Consider the following 16401-nt stretch of genomic DNA (forward strand, 5'->3'; position numbering starts at 1 on the left):
GGAAAATCACATGCAACAAAATGAAACTCGACTTAATGTGGATCAAAGACTTAGGCACTAGAACAGAGACTTTTTGCCTATTAAAAAAAAAAAAAAAAAAAAGTTGGCCTAGGACATGACTTCCTCAACAAGACCTCTAAAGCACAAGAAGTAAAATCAAGAATCAATAAATGAGATGGATTCAAATTAATAAGCTTCTTCTCAGGGTTGGAGTTGTAGCCCTTGGCTTGCATGTGTGAGGCACTGGGTTCAATTCTCAGCACCACATACAAATAAGTAAATAAACTAAAGGTCCATCAACAACTAAAAAATATTATAAAAAAAAAAAAAAAAAGCTTCTCCTCAGCAAAAGAAACAATCAATAGTATGAATAGAGAGCCTACAGATGGGGAGAAAATCTTTATTACATGCATCTCCAATAAAGCATTAATCTCTAGGAGATATAAAGTACTCAAAAAACTTAACACCAAAAATAAATAAATAACCCAATTAATAAATAGGCTAAGGCACTGAACAGACACTTCACAGAAGAAGAAATACAATTGATCAACAAATATATGAAAAAATGTTCAATATCTCTAGCTAATAGAGAAATATAAATCAAAATGACTCTAAGATTTCATCTCACTCCAGTCAGAATCCAGCTATTAAGAACAGAAATAACAGTAAGTGTTGACAAGGATGTGGGGGGGAAAGGCACACTCACACATTGCTGGTGGGACTGCAAAATGATACAGCCAATATGAAAGCAGTATGGAGATTCCTTGAAAAACTGGGAATAGAACCACCTTTTGACCCAGCTATGCCACTCCTCAGTCTATACCCAAAAGACTTAAAACAGCATACTACAGGGACACAGCCACATCAATGTTTATTGCAGCACAATTCACAATAGCTAAACTGTAGAACAAACCTAGAGGCTCTTCAGTAGATGAATGGATAAAGAAACTGTGGTATATATACACAATAAAATATTACTCAGCATTAAAGGAGAATAAGTGGCTGGGGATATAGCTCAGTTGTGCTTGCCTTCTTGCCTCACATGCACAAGGCCCTGGGTTTGATCCCCAGAACCATAAAAAGAGAGAGAGACAGACAGAGAGAGAGAGAGAGAGAGAGAGAGAGAGAGAGAGAGAGAGAATAAAATTATGGCATTTGCAGTTAAATGGATGGAGTTGGAGAATATCATGCTAAGTGAAATTCCAATTCCAAAAAAACAAAGGCTGAATGTTTTCTCTGATATGTGAATGCTAACTCACATCAAGGGGTGGTGCGGGGGGATCACTAGGAAGAATGGAGTTGACCAATGTGATTCTACAACATGTACAATTAGAAAAATGAGAAATTATACCCTATCTATGTATAATATATCAAAGTACATAAATGCATTCATTCTACTGTCATGTATAGCTAATTAAAATAAATTTAAAATTTTAACAACAACAAAAAAAAGACAGTCTACTTGACCACTTCACGTGGCTCTTTTGGCCATAAAACTTCCAGGGTAGCAAGGGAGGGAACCCTAATTTCCTGAGCCTGGCATGTTACCTGGGAGAATCCTCATGTTGACAGGCAGATCTCTGTGGACTTTTCTTAGGGCACAATGGTCATTCGGGATCTGGAAAGAGATTACTCTAAATTATCATCTACTTGGCCTATAATAGAGTGAGATGAACACTGATGTTTCTAAAAGATCCTTGAGTAATTCTAATATAACAGGATAAAAGCCATGTTAAACCTCTTAGCTTAGATATGGTGCAAAAACAACACACAGTTGTCTCTCCTGGAATCTTAGGGTATTAGTTCTACAAGCACACCCACTCCACAAGGATACCAAAATCCAAAAATGCTCAAGTTCCTTATATAAAACCTAATATTTGCATATAACCCACATAAATCATCCTATATACATTAAATTATCTCTCTATATTACTTATAATACCTAATATAATGTAAATACTATAAGTAGTCATTATGCTGGGTTTTTATTATTATTGTTGTTGTTTGTTTGCATGCTTATTTTTGAAGTGCTAGGGATTAAATTTGGGGCCTAATGAATTCTAGACAAGCACTCTACATTCTCAACCATATACTGCAGTATTTGGGGGGAAAAATGACAAGAAAAGACAGGCATTTTTAAAATACAGACACAAAGAAATTTTTTAAATATTTTCAATCCACAGTTGGTGGAATCTGTGGATGCAGAACCTTCAGATCTAGGGGATAACTACATTAAAGCAGTTATGAGCATGGTGGAGAGGGATGGTATTTATACCAACTCTTAGAGCTGCTACAATCACCAGAGATACTTCTGTATATGGTCAGAGTGTAATAGTAAAAGCAAAAGTGACTCCATTTTTTTAAAGAGAGAGACAGAGAGAGAGAGAATTTTAATATTTATTTTTTAGTTTTCAGTGGAAACAACGTCTTTATTTGTATGTGGTGCTGAGGATCGAACCCGGGCTGCTCGCATGCCAGGTGAGCACACTACCTCTTGAGCCACATCCCCAGCCCTTTATTTTGTTTTGTGACTCCATTTTGTAAAACAACCATGCCAAGTAGAAGGGTCATGACCAGGGCAAGATGTTCTTTTTCCTTTGCTATAGAAACCTTTAAGAACACGAAAATACCTAATGGGGCATTGTTTCTGTAATGAAGGTAATGGGGCTGCGTTTCTGTAACTGGGGGTAACTGGGATAATTATGATTGGCTAAGCTACCTGCTACCTGACTGCTCTCTCCCGCTTCTGTAACCTGGCTTGCTTGCATTGGCTAGACCCCCAAACATCCCTTTTGCAGTTTTCAGGCTTATAAGGAGTACCCTTGCAATTGTTCAGGGCTGATCAGGGGAACAGCTTTATGTTCTGGTCAGTCACCACCAATGTGCTTCAATAAAGGCTTGATTTGATTATACGTGAGTGGCCTGGAAGTCAATTTATGAAACCCCGAGACGAAGCTCTAACTATAACAAGGGACCACTTCATTCTGCATGTGCCACTAATTAGAATTTTGGAAACTAGTTCATTACAAAATTCATCTCTGATTAAACCAAAGGTGGCTAACTGGCAACTTACAAGCCAAATAAACAGAAATGCACTTTATTTGGCTTCACTGTATTTTAAAAGAGAAAATGTTTACTTTTTAGCACTTTAAAATTAGGAAACAACATGGAGATTCAAATGTTCATTGTTGCTTGGAAAATAGATTGGCAACACCAGCATTGCCAGAAGGTAGAAGTCAAATAAAACTAAAAAGTATCTGATACCATTTTAAATGGCCCCTGAGCACTTCCATTTGCCAAAGCTCCTTTCTCCTTTGACTAATCCACTCATTGCGAATGTGTCTGCTATTTGGACTTAACAGGATTTTGAGTTTAAGAATCCTGTCCCAATCTTATCACTAACTTACAAGAAAGTTAGACTTAGGACAGATTTTAGCACTTTCTTACAAGAAGAATGATGGGATTTAAACATAAATATAAAATAAAGGAAGATAAAGAATGTCCCATCAATGACCCATGACACTATCTTTGAATTGGAAATATGTTTTCTAGCTCTTTTTCACTGAAGCAATAACAATTGAGCCCACTTAGGGCCTAGATCTAGTATTTTTTTATTCACTTTAAATTTAACTGAAGCTGGGCATGGTGGCACATGCTTGTAATCTCAGCAATTTGGGAAGCCTGTGGCAGGAGAATCAGAAGTTTGAGACAAGCATCATTAACTTAGCAAGGCCCAATCAACTTAGCAAAAAAGGGAAAAGGATATAGCTGAATGTCTAAGCACCTCTGGGTTCAATTCCTGGTACATAAAAAAATAATAAAAATTTTTTGAAAATTTTTTTAAATTGACAAATGTCAAATTGTACATATTTATGGTGTGCAACATGTTTTGGCAAATGTGTACCTTGTGGAAAGAGTAAATCAAGCTAACTAACAAATCAATAAAGGTAATTATCAAGTCCATCATCTTGCTTACTTAACATCTTTGTGATAACATTTAAAAACTACTCTCTCAAATTATGGCATTTGCCAGAAAATAGATGGGGCCAGAGAATAACATGTTAAGTGAAATAAGCCAATCTCAAAATACCAAAGGCCAAATGTTTTCTCTGATGTGTGGATGCTAATTCACAATAAGGGGGTGAGCTAGGGAAGAATAGGGTTACTTTAGGTAGAGGGGAATGAAGGGAGGGGAGGAGAGGGGATGTGGAGGTAGGAAAGGTATTAGTATAAATCAAACATTATTACCCTAGGTATGATACATCAAAATGCATTCTACTGTCATGTATGACTGAATAGAACAAATAAAAAATTACTCAGTAATTTTAAGTATACTATATCATATTATTGATCCTAAACACCATGCTGTGCAAGAAATCTCAAGAATTTATTCTACTTATCTAATTGAAACTTTGTATCCTTTAAACAGCACCTATTTGTTCCCTACATTTCTAGTCCCTAGTAATCACTATTCTACTCTCTGTTTCCATGAGTTCAACTTTTGAGATTCCACATGTGAATCTAAAAGACAGTAGTTGTCTTAAAGTGTCTGGCTTATTTCACTAAATATAATGTCCTCCATATACCTATTCTGTTCCATAGGTGTATGTATCTGTTTTGAGCCAGAACCATGCTGTTTTTCTTTTTTTTTCTTTTATTTTTTTATTGGTTGTTCACAACATTACAAAGCTCTTGACATATCATATTTCATACATTAGATTGAAGTGGGTTATGAACTCCCAATTTTTACCCCAAATGCAGATTGCAGAATCACGTTGGTTACACATCCACAATTTTACATAATGCCCTATTAGTAACTGTTGTATTCTGCTACCTTTCCTATCCCCTACTATCCTCCCTCCCCTTCCCTCACATCTTCTCTCTCTACCCCATCTACTGTAATTCATTTCTCTCCTTGTTTATCCATGCTGTTTTTCTTTAAAGAATATCTCAATTTTATTTTTCTATTGTTTCTTTTTTTAGTTATATATAACATGAAGATTCATTTTGACATAATTTTAAAAATAGGGAATATAATTTTCTCTAATTCAGTTCTTACCACTTCCCTCTTTCCCTCTCCTCCTCCCTCTCTCTGTTTTTTTCCTCTACTTTACTAATCTTTCCTGATCTTTCTGCTATTTGCTTTCATTTGCTTATTTATTTTAGATAGTATATTGTAAATGTACATGATGTTGAGATTCACTGTGGTTTATTCATATATGTACATATGGAAGATAGGTCAGATTCATCCCTCTGTTCTTCACTTATCCCATCCCTTCTCCCTCCTCATCAGTCCTCTTCATCTAGTCCACTGATTTTTCTTCTATTTTGATGGAATCTTTTTTCCCTTTTCCTTTCTCTCCCTCTCTCTTTCTCTCCTCTCCCACTTATTTTAAACTAGCTTCTGCATATCAGAGAAAACATTGGACCTCTGGCTTTATATATATATATATTTATATATATATATAAATATATATATATTTATTTATATATTTTATATATATAAATAAATAAACTTATTTATTTATTTATTTTTGTAGTTGTAGTTGGACACAATAACTTTATTTTATTTATTTATTTATTTATTTTATGTGGTGCTGAGGATCGAACCCAGGGCCTTGCACATGTGAGGGGAGTGTTCTACCGCTGAGCCACAACCCCAGCCCCTCTATTTAGTTCTTTTGCCCATTTATTAATTGGCTGCCTCCTCCTCCTCCTCCTCCTCCTCCTCCTCCTCCTCCTCCTCCTCCTTGTTCTTCTCTTATTTTGGTACCAAGTTTTTTGAGTTTTTTTTTTAAATATATATATTTTGGATATTAATGCCCTATCTCCCTTTCTGTAGCCTCTCTCTTTATATCCTTAATAATTTCCTTTGCTGTGCAGAAACTTTTTAATGAGATATCATCAAACTTATGGATTTTTTATTTTATTTCTTGTGCTTTAGGAGTTTTAGTTTTTTCATGTGCCAACATATTGGCATGTTGGGCCTACATTTTCTTCTAACAGTTGCAGTGTAAAGGTAAAATTTCCAAGCTGATTCTAAACCGCAGAGACTGAGTTAAAGTGTAAGAGACTAGGGCATTGTAAAGCTTCTAGATTACAAGGCTTGGGTTAAAAAGTAAAAGACAATTGTTACAGTCATACAAGTCTATTGTTACAATTCCTCTGCTATCCCCAGAACTTGTAATCCCTGTAAAGTTGTTAGAACAATGAGGGAACTGCCCAGTAAATGTCTCCATTGATTCCCTGGTTGATTAATAGCTAAGGGCTCTAGGTAGCATGACACGTACGCATCTAGGCCCCAGAACCAATCAGTTTAAATGTATACCCCACTTAGAAATGACCAATCATCTCTGCCTAAATTGTTCCCGCCAATGTATGTACTAATCATGTTTCAGAATTGTTGTTCAATTTTCCCGCGCCTTATGATGATTTGTTCTGATGCCTGCAAAGCCCCCCACCCTCTCCAAAAAGTGTACTTAAGCTCCACCTGACCTCCGCTCTGGGCTCTGGGCTGCTCTCCCTTCTTGAGTGAGCACAGAGTCCCAGCGCGCTGGAACAGGATCCTCAATAAACTTCCCCCCTGCGATTGCATGAAGTGAGTCTCTTGTGTGGTTTCTCCCCTCCGTCGCTCCGCTGCACCCCAACAGCAGAAGTTTTGTCTAATTCCTAAGTGTTTGGTCCACTTTAAGTTGACTTTTGTGTAGGGTGAGAGATAGTTTTCTTTTTCTACATATAAATTTCCAGTTTTCCACCACCCTTTGTTAAAAAGGCTATCTTTTCTCCAACAAATGTTTTGGCACTTTTTTCTAGTATCAGATAACTGCACTTAAGTGGATTTTTTTCTGTGTCTTCTATTCCATTGTCTTCATGCCTGTATCAAGCTGCTTTTGTTACTATAGCTCTGTATTCTATTTTGAAATCTGATATTATTATTTCTTTAACATCACTCTTTTTCCTAAGGATTGCTTTGGCTATTCTAGTTATCTTATTTTTTCAAATGAATTTAAGAATTGCTTTTTCTAGTTCTGTGAAGAATATCATTTGTAATTTGATGGGAGTTGCATTGAATCTGTATAATGCTTTTGGTAGTATACCATTTTAATAATATTGATTCTGCCTCTCTGAAAACATGGGAAGTCATTCTATCTTTTTTAAGATAGAAGAAAGAGAGAGAAAGAGAGAGAATTTTTTAACATTTATTTTTCAGTTTTCAGTGGACACAACATCTTTATTTTGTTTTTATTTGGTGCTGAGGATCAAACCCAGCGCCCCGTGCAAGCCAGGCAAGCATGTTACTGCTTGAACCACATCCCCAGCTGTCTCACATCAATGTGGGCAGCGAACCTAGATGGGGAGGAATGAAGGGACAAGAGACACAAAAGGTGACAGCAAGACAAAAGTTCTGATCAAGCTGCAAACTTTTATTGTTCACACAGGGGTATTTATATGCTGGGGATGGGGAAGCTCTCTAATCAGCAATTGCTGGATGTGGGTGGGTATTCATATGCTGGGGATGGGGAAGGTCTCCAATCAGCAATTGCTGGATGTGGGTGGTAAAACTGCCAGCTGCAAGATGTCTGATGATCCTGATAACTGCAGGATGTTCCAGGGAGATAGGTAGCTGCAGGATGCCTTCCAGGCAGGATGTCTCCTAGGGGGCTGTCAGGCTAATCTTTGAAGGAGAATGTCCTTCTAGTCCCTGACAGGGCACCCTGCTATGATAACAATAATATGAATTCCTTGTCTTATTCTCTAATATTCTTAATTCCTAATGTCTACTGCTTGGACATTAATGTCCCAATTTAGGAAATTTATTTTTTTTAGATTAGTCTAAATTTATTTTTTTATTGATTTTATTTTTTAAATACATGACAATGGAATGCATTACAATTCTTATTACACATATAAAGCACAATTTTTCATACTTCTGGTTTTATATAAAGTAAGTTCACACCAACTCATGTCTTCATACATGTACTTTGGATAATGATGCCCTCACATTCCACCATCATTGCTAACCCCCTGCTCTCTAATTCTAGTCCCTAAGCTTTAAAGGAATACCAGGTTTCTTGCAAACCTTAGATGTTCTCTGGTTTCCATGAGTATTCCATTACCAGTTACCACTGGATCACCAAAGGGGACTATAGAAATGTAGAGAATAGCAAGAGGCTTAGCCATAGATGGAGATTTGCATCTGAAAATGGCCTAGTGATTCTGAGCGAGGTCTCCAAAGGAACCATTACAGGCTGCTGTCTATTCATCCAGTGGCAAAGCCTGAAAGAGGACTGAAACAGATGGGCTGGCAACCTGCCAGCTCTCTCAAGGTATAGGTAATTATGCAATTCATTCCATCTCCTTGTAGCTGCAGTTTTGGGGGTTTTGTTTGCTTATTTGTTTTGTCATTGTATCTAACCTAGGAACTTTAAGCAGTGCTAGGTCGAGCTTTGTCTCTGAGTACACCCACAGCTCCTGGAGTTCACATTTCTTTAGGAACACCTTTGCAAATTGTTGTGACTATATATGCTTAGTATTTTGTGGTGAAATTTTCCCTCTACTCCTATGTTCATGTTCCCCCTACCCACTCCCCATTTCTTTGTGGTATTGGGGATTGATTGAGTCCAGGATTGCTCTAGCATTGTGCTACATCCCCAGACCTTTTATTTTATTTTGAGATAGGGTCTTGCTAAATGACCCAGACAGGTCTCAATTTCTGATTCTTTCAGTTTCCTGAGTGGTTAAGATTACGGGCATATGCCATTGCTGATAGGATACAGGCAGATGTAGATGATAGGAACACAAGATTAAGGGAATAATTCTATAAAATGGCTGACCCCCGAATGCCTTCTTTTCCAAGAAGAAATTTACCTGCAACAATGCCTGGCTCGAGTGGACAGGATATGTCATATTCCTCAGCAAACTACCTGTTATCTGCAAAAGAAAAGCCAACCTGAAATAATGTCAATAAGAGAAACCCAAGTTACCTAAAGAAGAAGACTTTTTGTCTTTTTCACAGACCAGATCCCATAAAATCTCTAAGAATTTATGGTGAAGAATCCGATTAGAACCAGTCAGAATGAGTCAAACTGACCTAGGTTGCCATGGCAGTGGGAACTTGATAGTCTGATGTCATCCTGCTGTCCATCAAAAGTCAAGAGGTGGATCTGGGAGGGACTCTCTGAAAACTTCTCTAGGGTCCCCAATAAAACTGGAATGCAGGAGAGGCGCACTATCTCTCTCCTTTCTGAGAAGACCTACTCTCTCTCTTTTAAGGGTGTCCTCCCTTCAATAAACAAATGCCTGTTACTCTGAAAAACATGTCTGAAATCTTTGTCTTGATCAGAAGACTTGAGGGGGTGGGGGTGTCTTCAGGCTGCCTCAGTTTCCTTGAAAGTCCCAGCTCTGTAACTGAACCCAGTTCTGTGTCTCTGGATGAACTGTATGTGTGTGTGTGTGTGTGTGTGTGTGTGTCTGTGTTGCTGGGGATCGAGCCCAGTGCCTCAGGCATACTAGGCAAGTGTTCTGCCACTGAGTAAGTGACACCTCAACTAGAACATTATCTTTAATAAATCATGTGGTTTTTTGGGGGGCAGGGGGGACTCTTCAAAATTATTTCTTTTTTTTTTTTACCTCTTTCTTTGTTTTTATTTGTTCAAATTAGTTATACATGACAGTAGAATGCGTTTTGAAACATTATACATAAATGAAGTATAACTTCTCATTCTTCTGGTTGTACATGATGTATTTACACCTGTAGTATAATCAGATATGCACATAGGGCAATAATGTCGGATTCATTCTAGTATCTCTCCTACTTCTATACCCCTCACCTTCACTCCCCTCTGTGTGATCCAAAGTACCTCTATTCTTCCCCAGGTCTTCCCCAACTGTGAATTAGCATCCCCATATCAAAGAAAACATTCACCTTGAGTCTTTGGGATTGGCTTATATCATTTTGCATTTAGCATGATATTTACTTTATTTCATTTGCTTCACCTCTTTTATATATGCTAAAACTACAAATGTGCTAAAATCTCTTATTCGTTGGTGACCCATCTCCTTTTTCTGAAGAGTGGCTTTTTAAAGTTTTCACTGAAGTCTTTGCATCTTTGACCAACTGTTTTTTGTTTGTTTGTTTGTTTGTTTGTTTTTAAGAACAGGTTAATTCTGTCCTGCTAGTTCATAAACTCCAGAAGATAGGGATTATGAATGTTTTCACTGATGTAGCCCTATAATCTATTTCTGTAATGTCTAATAATTTCTGGCAATATAGTTGCTAAAGGAGATATAAGGACTTGTGAAAAATATCACAAAAAAATTCAAAAATACAAAAAATTAAAACATTAAATTTTAATTCAGGTGGATTGATTTTAAGGAGAAAGATAATCTGCCTTACATAAACTAATGTAATTGATTTTATCTGAAAATCTTTCTTGGTGTCTTGTTTTTAAACAATGATGGGGCAATACCACAGCAGGTAAAAGTGACAAGGTGGCTTATTGTGGGACTTGCTGCCCTTCAGGTTTTACATTTACTGTGTGTGTGCTCTTGTGCTCAAGGAAAGTGATAAAATGCTTTACAATTTTAAACAAGTGCTTTGTTCACTGTTTTTCTCTGAATCCCCATTTTCCACTAGATTTTGTTTTGACTTTTTTTTTTAATATTTATTTTTTTTTTAGTTCTTGGCGGACACAACATCTTTGTTGGTATGTGATGCTGAGGATCGAACGAACCCCGGCCGCACGCATGCCAAGCGAGCATGCTACCGCTTGAGCCACATCCCCAGCCCCTTCCACTAGATTTTGAACTTATTAGTCATGATTTTGCCAACTAAAGCACTTAAATAAATCACTGCTTTAAATGGTGAGGAGTAGCTGTGTATTTTCTAGATATCCTTGTTGCCATCTGCCTGGCTCCCAAGTACTTTCCCCTGGTTAGTTAGGTTAACTGCTCTTGTCATTAAATCATGGATTCATTAACAACATTTTGGGAGAAACAGTTTCCTATAGGCAGGTAACCTTTGTAAGGGTGGAGGAGGAGGGGCAAGTGCTCTGAAGGCATTAGCATTTTAATCCCCCAGAGTCAGTCTACATTTTCCCAGACCCAAAATCAGCTTCCATCTTTTGGATCCAACCCAAGTATTTATTTAAAAAAAAAAAAAAACTGAAAAAAGAGCATTGGGAACTGTTACATAATTCCAAGAAGCTCAATACTGTGTGAGATTAGAGGGAAAAGTACAGGTGGATGAACCCTCTCAGATTCTATAACAAAACACCATAGACTGGGTGGCTTTTTTTTTTTTTTTTGTACTGGGGATTGAATACAGGGATGCTTAACCACTGAGTCATATCCCAGCCCTTTTTAGTTTCTATTTTGAGATAGGGTCTCACTAAATTACTTAGGGCCTCGCTAAATTACTGAGGCTGGCCTCAACCTACAATCCTCCTGCTTTCAGTCTCCTAAATTCCTGGGAATACACTTTTGCATCACCACTGGCTAGACTGGGTGGCTTAAGCAATAGAAATTTATTTCTCACAATTCTGATGTCTGGAATTAGGTTTTAGATGATTTACTTTCTGGTGAGGACTGTTGTTAAAGATGGTGCCCGGAGTGCTTCTCTTCTGGGAGCTCAGGTCCTTGAAGCACTGAATGGCATGGAAACCCTCACCTCCAATCCCTGTGAATGGCATGAACTTTGAATGGCGCACCTCCAATCCCTGAAGTGGCGCAAACTCTCAGCCAATGAAGAAGTAACAGCCCACTTGCCTTGCTCCTCATCCTGTGTTAAGCTCATAAATATCAATACCCTGTTAAGTCTCTTACTCTCCCTCCCTCCCCTCCCCTCCCTTCCCCTCCCCCCTCCCCCCTCCCCTCCCCTTCCTCTCCCCTCCCCTTCCTCTCCCCTCCCCTTCCTCTCCCCCTCCCCTTCCTCTCCCCCTCCCCTCCTCCTCCCCTCCCCTCCCTCTCCCCTCCCCCTCCTCTCCCCCTCCCCTCCCCCTCCCCCTCCTCTCCCCCTCCCCTCCCCTTCCTCTCCCCCCTCTCCTCCTCCTCCCCTCCCCTCCTCCTCCCCTCTCCCTCCCCTCCCCTCCCCTCCCTCTCCCCCCTCCCCTCCTCCTCCCCTCCCCTCCCCTCTCCTCCCCTCCCCTCCCCTCCCCTCCCTCTCCCCCTCCCCTCCCCCTCCCCTCCCCTCCCCCTCCCCTCCCCTGCCCTCTCCTCCCCCTCCCCTCCCCCTCCATATAGTTCAGCACATGCACCCCTCCTGGCTTAAACCAATCAGTTCAAACGAATCCCCCTCTTGTACTAACCAATCACCCTTACCCAACTTGTTCCCGCCAGTGAATGTACTAATTATGTTTTAGAGGTTTTTTTTACTGGGCAATATTTTTATTTGGAGAAGAATGGAGGGTCTAGGGTCAGCGTTCAGTGATTATCTCTTCAGGGTCCCATTGAACTGTCACTGAGAAAGGATTTATTTGGGGAAGGATCAGTGATTTGGCTCCCTTTCTAGGGATTGTTTTGTCACTGGAAGAGAAAGCACTGGGAAAGGATCAATGCCATTAATGTATGCTTTTCTCTTCCCAATCCATACTACTTGGGGGTTTGTCATTTTCCATATCCAACAGTGGTCAGGGTGGCCTTCATTGAAAAATAGCTTTGCCACAGTACTTGAGGATTTAAGAGGAAAAGCCAAGAGTATGTTTGGGTGAAGAACATTCCAGAAATAAGGAACTTGTGTAACAGTCCTTGAAAAGGGGTAAGAAGGGCATTTGGTATTTCACAGTTTAATACCAATTTGGGCTTCATTTGTCAATTTTGCCAATAAAGTTTGTGTTTTGTTTTTTGTTTTTTATAACCAGATATTAAATTATTCACATTGCAGTAAACATTTTTTAAGGTCTCTAAGAGTTAACAAGAACAGCATGTGCAAAACTGACAGCTGTCCAGAGTAAGAACATCAGTACTATCTCTCCTTGCCACTTTGGCCCAGACCTCCCAGAGCAGGAGGTACAGAGTGTGGCTGAGCCCCAGAGAATGAGGCACAGAGACTTCTGCCCCATATCAGGGCACATCCTGCTGTAGTAATGTGCTCTTTCAGAGTAGAGGACCTGGCCGCCCAGGGCCATCTGTGCCTGTAGCCCCTCCCCAGCTCCTAGCCATCAAGAAGGGCTGACACTCAGGTTAGCTCAGAGGGAGGCCAAGATGGAAAGGATGGACACTGTACTAACCATCACACTGAGTCCTAGTCCATGCTGCAGGTTTGAGGGGTGTTAATGCTGTTGTTGTTCTGTTTTCTGTTTTCTGTTTTTGAGTTGAGATCTTGCCTTTTCCCCAAGTTGGTCTCTAACTCCTAGGCTCAACAGATCCTCTGGTCTCAGCTTCTCTAGTAGTTAGGAATACAAATGCACACTACCTTGCCTAGCTCAGTAATGTACTTCTAAAGTTATTTCAGGTGATGGCATTTTAGAACATCTTAATTTGCAAACTGGTTTTCTGATTAAATTTGATCACTTGTTAGCATCAGAATGGTTGAAAATTTACAAATATTTCTTGCCTGTCAAGGGACTCTTGTCCTCCCTTCCCCCAGAATCTGTATAGCAAGGGCAGTTGTAAGTCAACTGGAAGGTAAGGTCTGAGATTTAATCAATAAAGTTTTAAGGGAGGGGCAGGTGGGGGAGGGATAATCTTCTAATCCTGTTAATAGATTCAAAAAGGGAGTGAGTTGTTACCTGCAAAAAGCTGTTGAAGCACAGTGAGGATCTTGCTTGAGCACTCAGAAATCCCACTGGATCCAGCTTTCCAAGGGTAGCCCACCCAGAGGATGTAAAGTGAAACTTGCCCCTGTTGTTCCTTAGACAAGGACAGGTTGTAGATTTCAGCAGCTAGAGGGATTTATTTGTGAGCACATCCTGCCCCTGGGAAGACTTTGGTTCTTTTAACTCCTCTACCTTGGCTTCAGTTCTGTTGGAACAATTATGTGGACTACCCACCCCTGGGAACCCCTAATAGCTCAGGGCCTGGGTAAACTTGAGAGAAGGTGGTGATTCTTTAAACAACAGAGAGGAGGGAAGGCTCTCACTACTACTGGAGACAAACTGAGAGACAGCCATACTTTCGATTAGAAATCTGGAGGAAAGGTTTTGGCAATCACTGAACCACAGCTAAATATCCAATCAGGATAAACCGGTCCAGTCACGTGATTGGAGCCCAGTTTAGGTGTTAGAGTTGGATTATAAAAGACTTTAAAGAGGTGAAGTTTTCCTTCCTGCCAGCCCTCAGAAGGACTTTGAAGAGCAAGCAGTGAGTTGCAGATACAAGGGATCTCTGGACAGTTTTTTCCAGGAGGTAGAAACACCGACACTCTAGCTTCAATATTCCTTGTGGCCCAGAGCACGAAATATTGAGCCGTACTGAAACATCTGGACGTACAACCTTAGGAACTGGTAAGCTACAAAATTTGGTATCCTTCATTTTGTTTCTCTAAAACTAAGATGGATTTAGGCACTGTAAATTACATAGTCTCTGTTGTAACCACTGGACTTGGGCCCGGGGAAAAGCAATAATAGAAGTATTCAGCAAATAACCATGACCGCATTTCAACAAAATAAATAAAGCCAGCATGGTGGCATGCGCCTGTATTTCCAGGGGCTCAGGAAGTTTATACAGGAGGGTCTTGCGTTCAAAGCCAGCCTTATCAATTTAGCAAAATCCTGTCTGATAATAAAAATAAAAATAAAAAGGGAAGGATATGTGGCTCAATGATTAAGCATCCTTGGGTTCAATCCTTATATGTTGCAAGGTAGGCAGTAATAAATGTTAAGTTGAAAAAAGCACTGGGGGGGCTGGGGATGTGGCTCAAGCGGTAGCGTGCTCGCCTGGCAGGCATGCGGCCTGGTTTCGATCCTCAGCACCGCATACAAACAGAGATGTGTGTCTGCCGAAAACTAAATAAATAAAAAAAAAAAAAAAAAAAAAAAAGCACTGGGGGGAGAACAGGACACATGAGTTTAGGAAATTTGTGATTTTTGATAGTAATGTTAGGGAATCCTGCTGAGGAGCCTTGGACCTGAGGCAGGCTAGAAACATAGTGTTATGCTCGAATTCAGGACCCCCAAAGACCACAAGAGACCCAAGATCGATGTAAGCAGCAAAGAGATGTTTATTGCGAGCTAGCTCGGTCCTCCGCACGCACACACAGCAACTGGTGATGCTGAGAGGCCCCGAGCCCAGGGTTTGCAGCATTTTTATACATTTTTTGGAGAGGGCAGGGACTTCACATACATCATAGCAAATTATCACACACCGCAGGAAAATCAAATAACAACTCTAAAACATGATTAGCACATTCACTGGCGGGAACAAGTTGGGTAGGGGTGATTGGTCAGAACAAAAGGGGTATTGGTTTGACCTGATTGGTTTAAGCCAAGAGGGGTGTATGTGCTGAACTACATGGTTTCCCAATGTTATCAACCACCATAAACTACTGGGAGGGTCATCTGGCTTCCCAGGTATTTCCCTGTCTCATGCTGATTGGTGGCTGCTAGGGGGTTGCTATGGATCTCCACCTAGCCTGACTGAGTCAGGGACACCTGGGGCAGCAGATCTCTCCTGTTATTTGTAGATAAACAACTTAGCAGGGTGGAAATGTGCCTAGGAGTGCTCTGTGGGTTTTTCCAAGGACAAAGGTCATGTCCCTTTCTTGGACAGGCTTTGCTCTGAGATAGAGGCTGGTTTTTCAATAGATAAGGGTAATCTGGAGTGAAAATACCCAAGGCAGGGAGAACAACAAAAATTCTGAGAAAGTAAAGGCCTTGGCATATTTCATACTCATGTGACTGTAGTGGAGTAAGTGAGGGGTAGAAAAGATGAGAACCAGAGTAAGCAAAGGTAGATGGTCCTGATTTCTACTGGATATTTTCAGATGATAGGTGTTTCCTATGTGTGAAATGATAAGTCTCTGGAGACTGACAAAGAAAAGAATCAATTCCAACTGCGTGTGTGTGTGTGTGTGTGTGTGTGTGTGTGTGTGTGTGTGTGTATTGTATATGCATGCAATATGTTATATATATGTACATCCTTTAAGATTTTTTTTCTAAATATAATATACTTAGCATCTTTATTTTTAATCTAAGATGTTTTTAAAAAATCTTTTTTGTAGTTGTAGATGGAAAGAATGCCTTTGTTTATTTTTATGTGGCGCTAAGGATCAAACCCAGTGCCTCACACATGCTAGGCAAGCGCTTTGCCACTGAGCTACATACAGCCTTAGCCCAATTCAAGAAGTTTTTAATTGACCGATAATACAGATTGAGGATCTCTTATAAAATTCTTAGGATCAGAAAAAAAAATAGATGGTTAGAACCAGAAGCATTTTGGATTTCTAATTTTTTTTTAAATTTTGGA

Source organism: Ictidomys tridecemlineatus, chromosome 2 (assembly GCF_052094955.1).
Source record: "Ictidomys tridecemlineatus isolate mIctTri1 chromosome 2, mIctTri1.hap1, whole genome shotgun sequence".
NCBI classification, from domain to species: Eukaryota; Metazoa; Chordata; class Mammalia; order Rodentia; family Sciuridae; genus Ictidomys; species Ictidomys tridecemlineatus.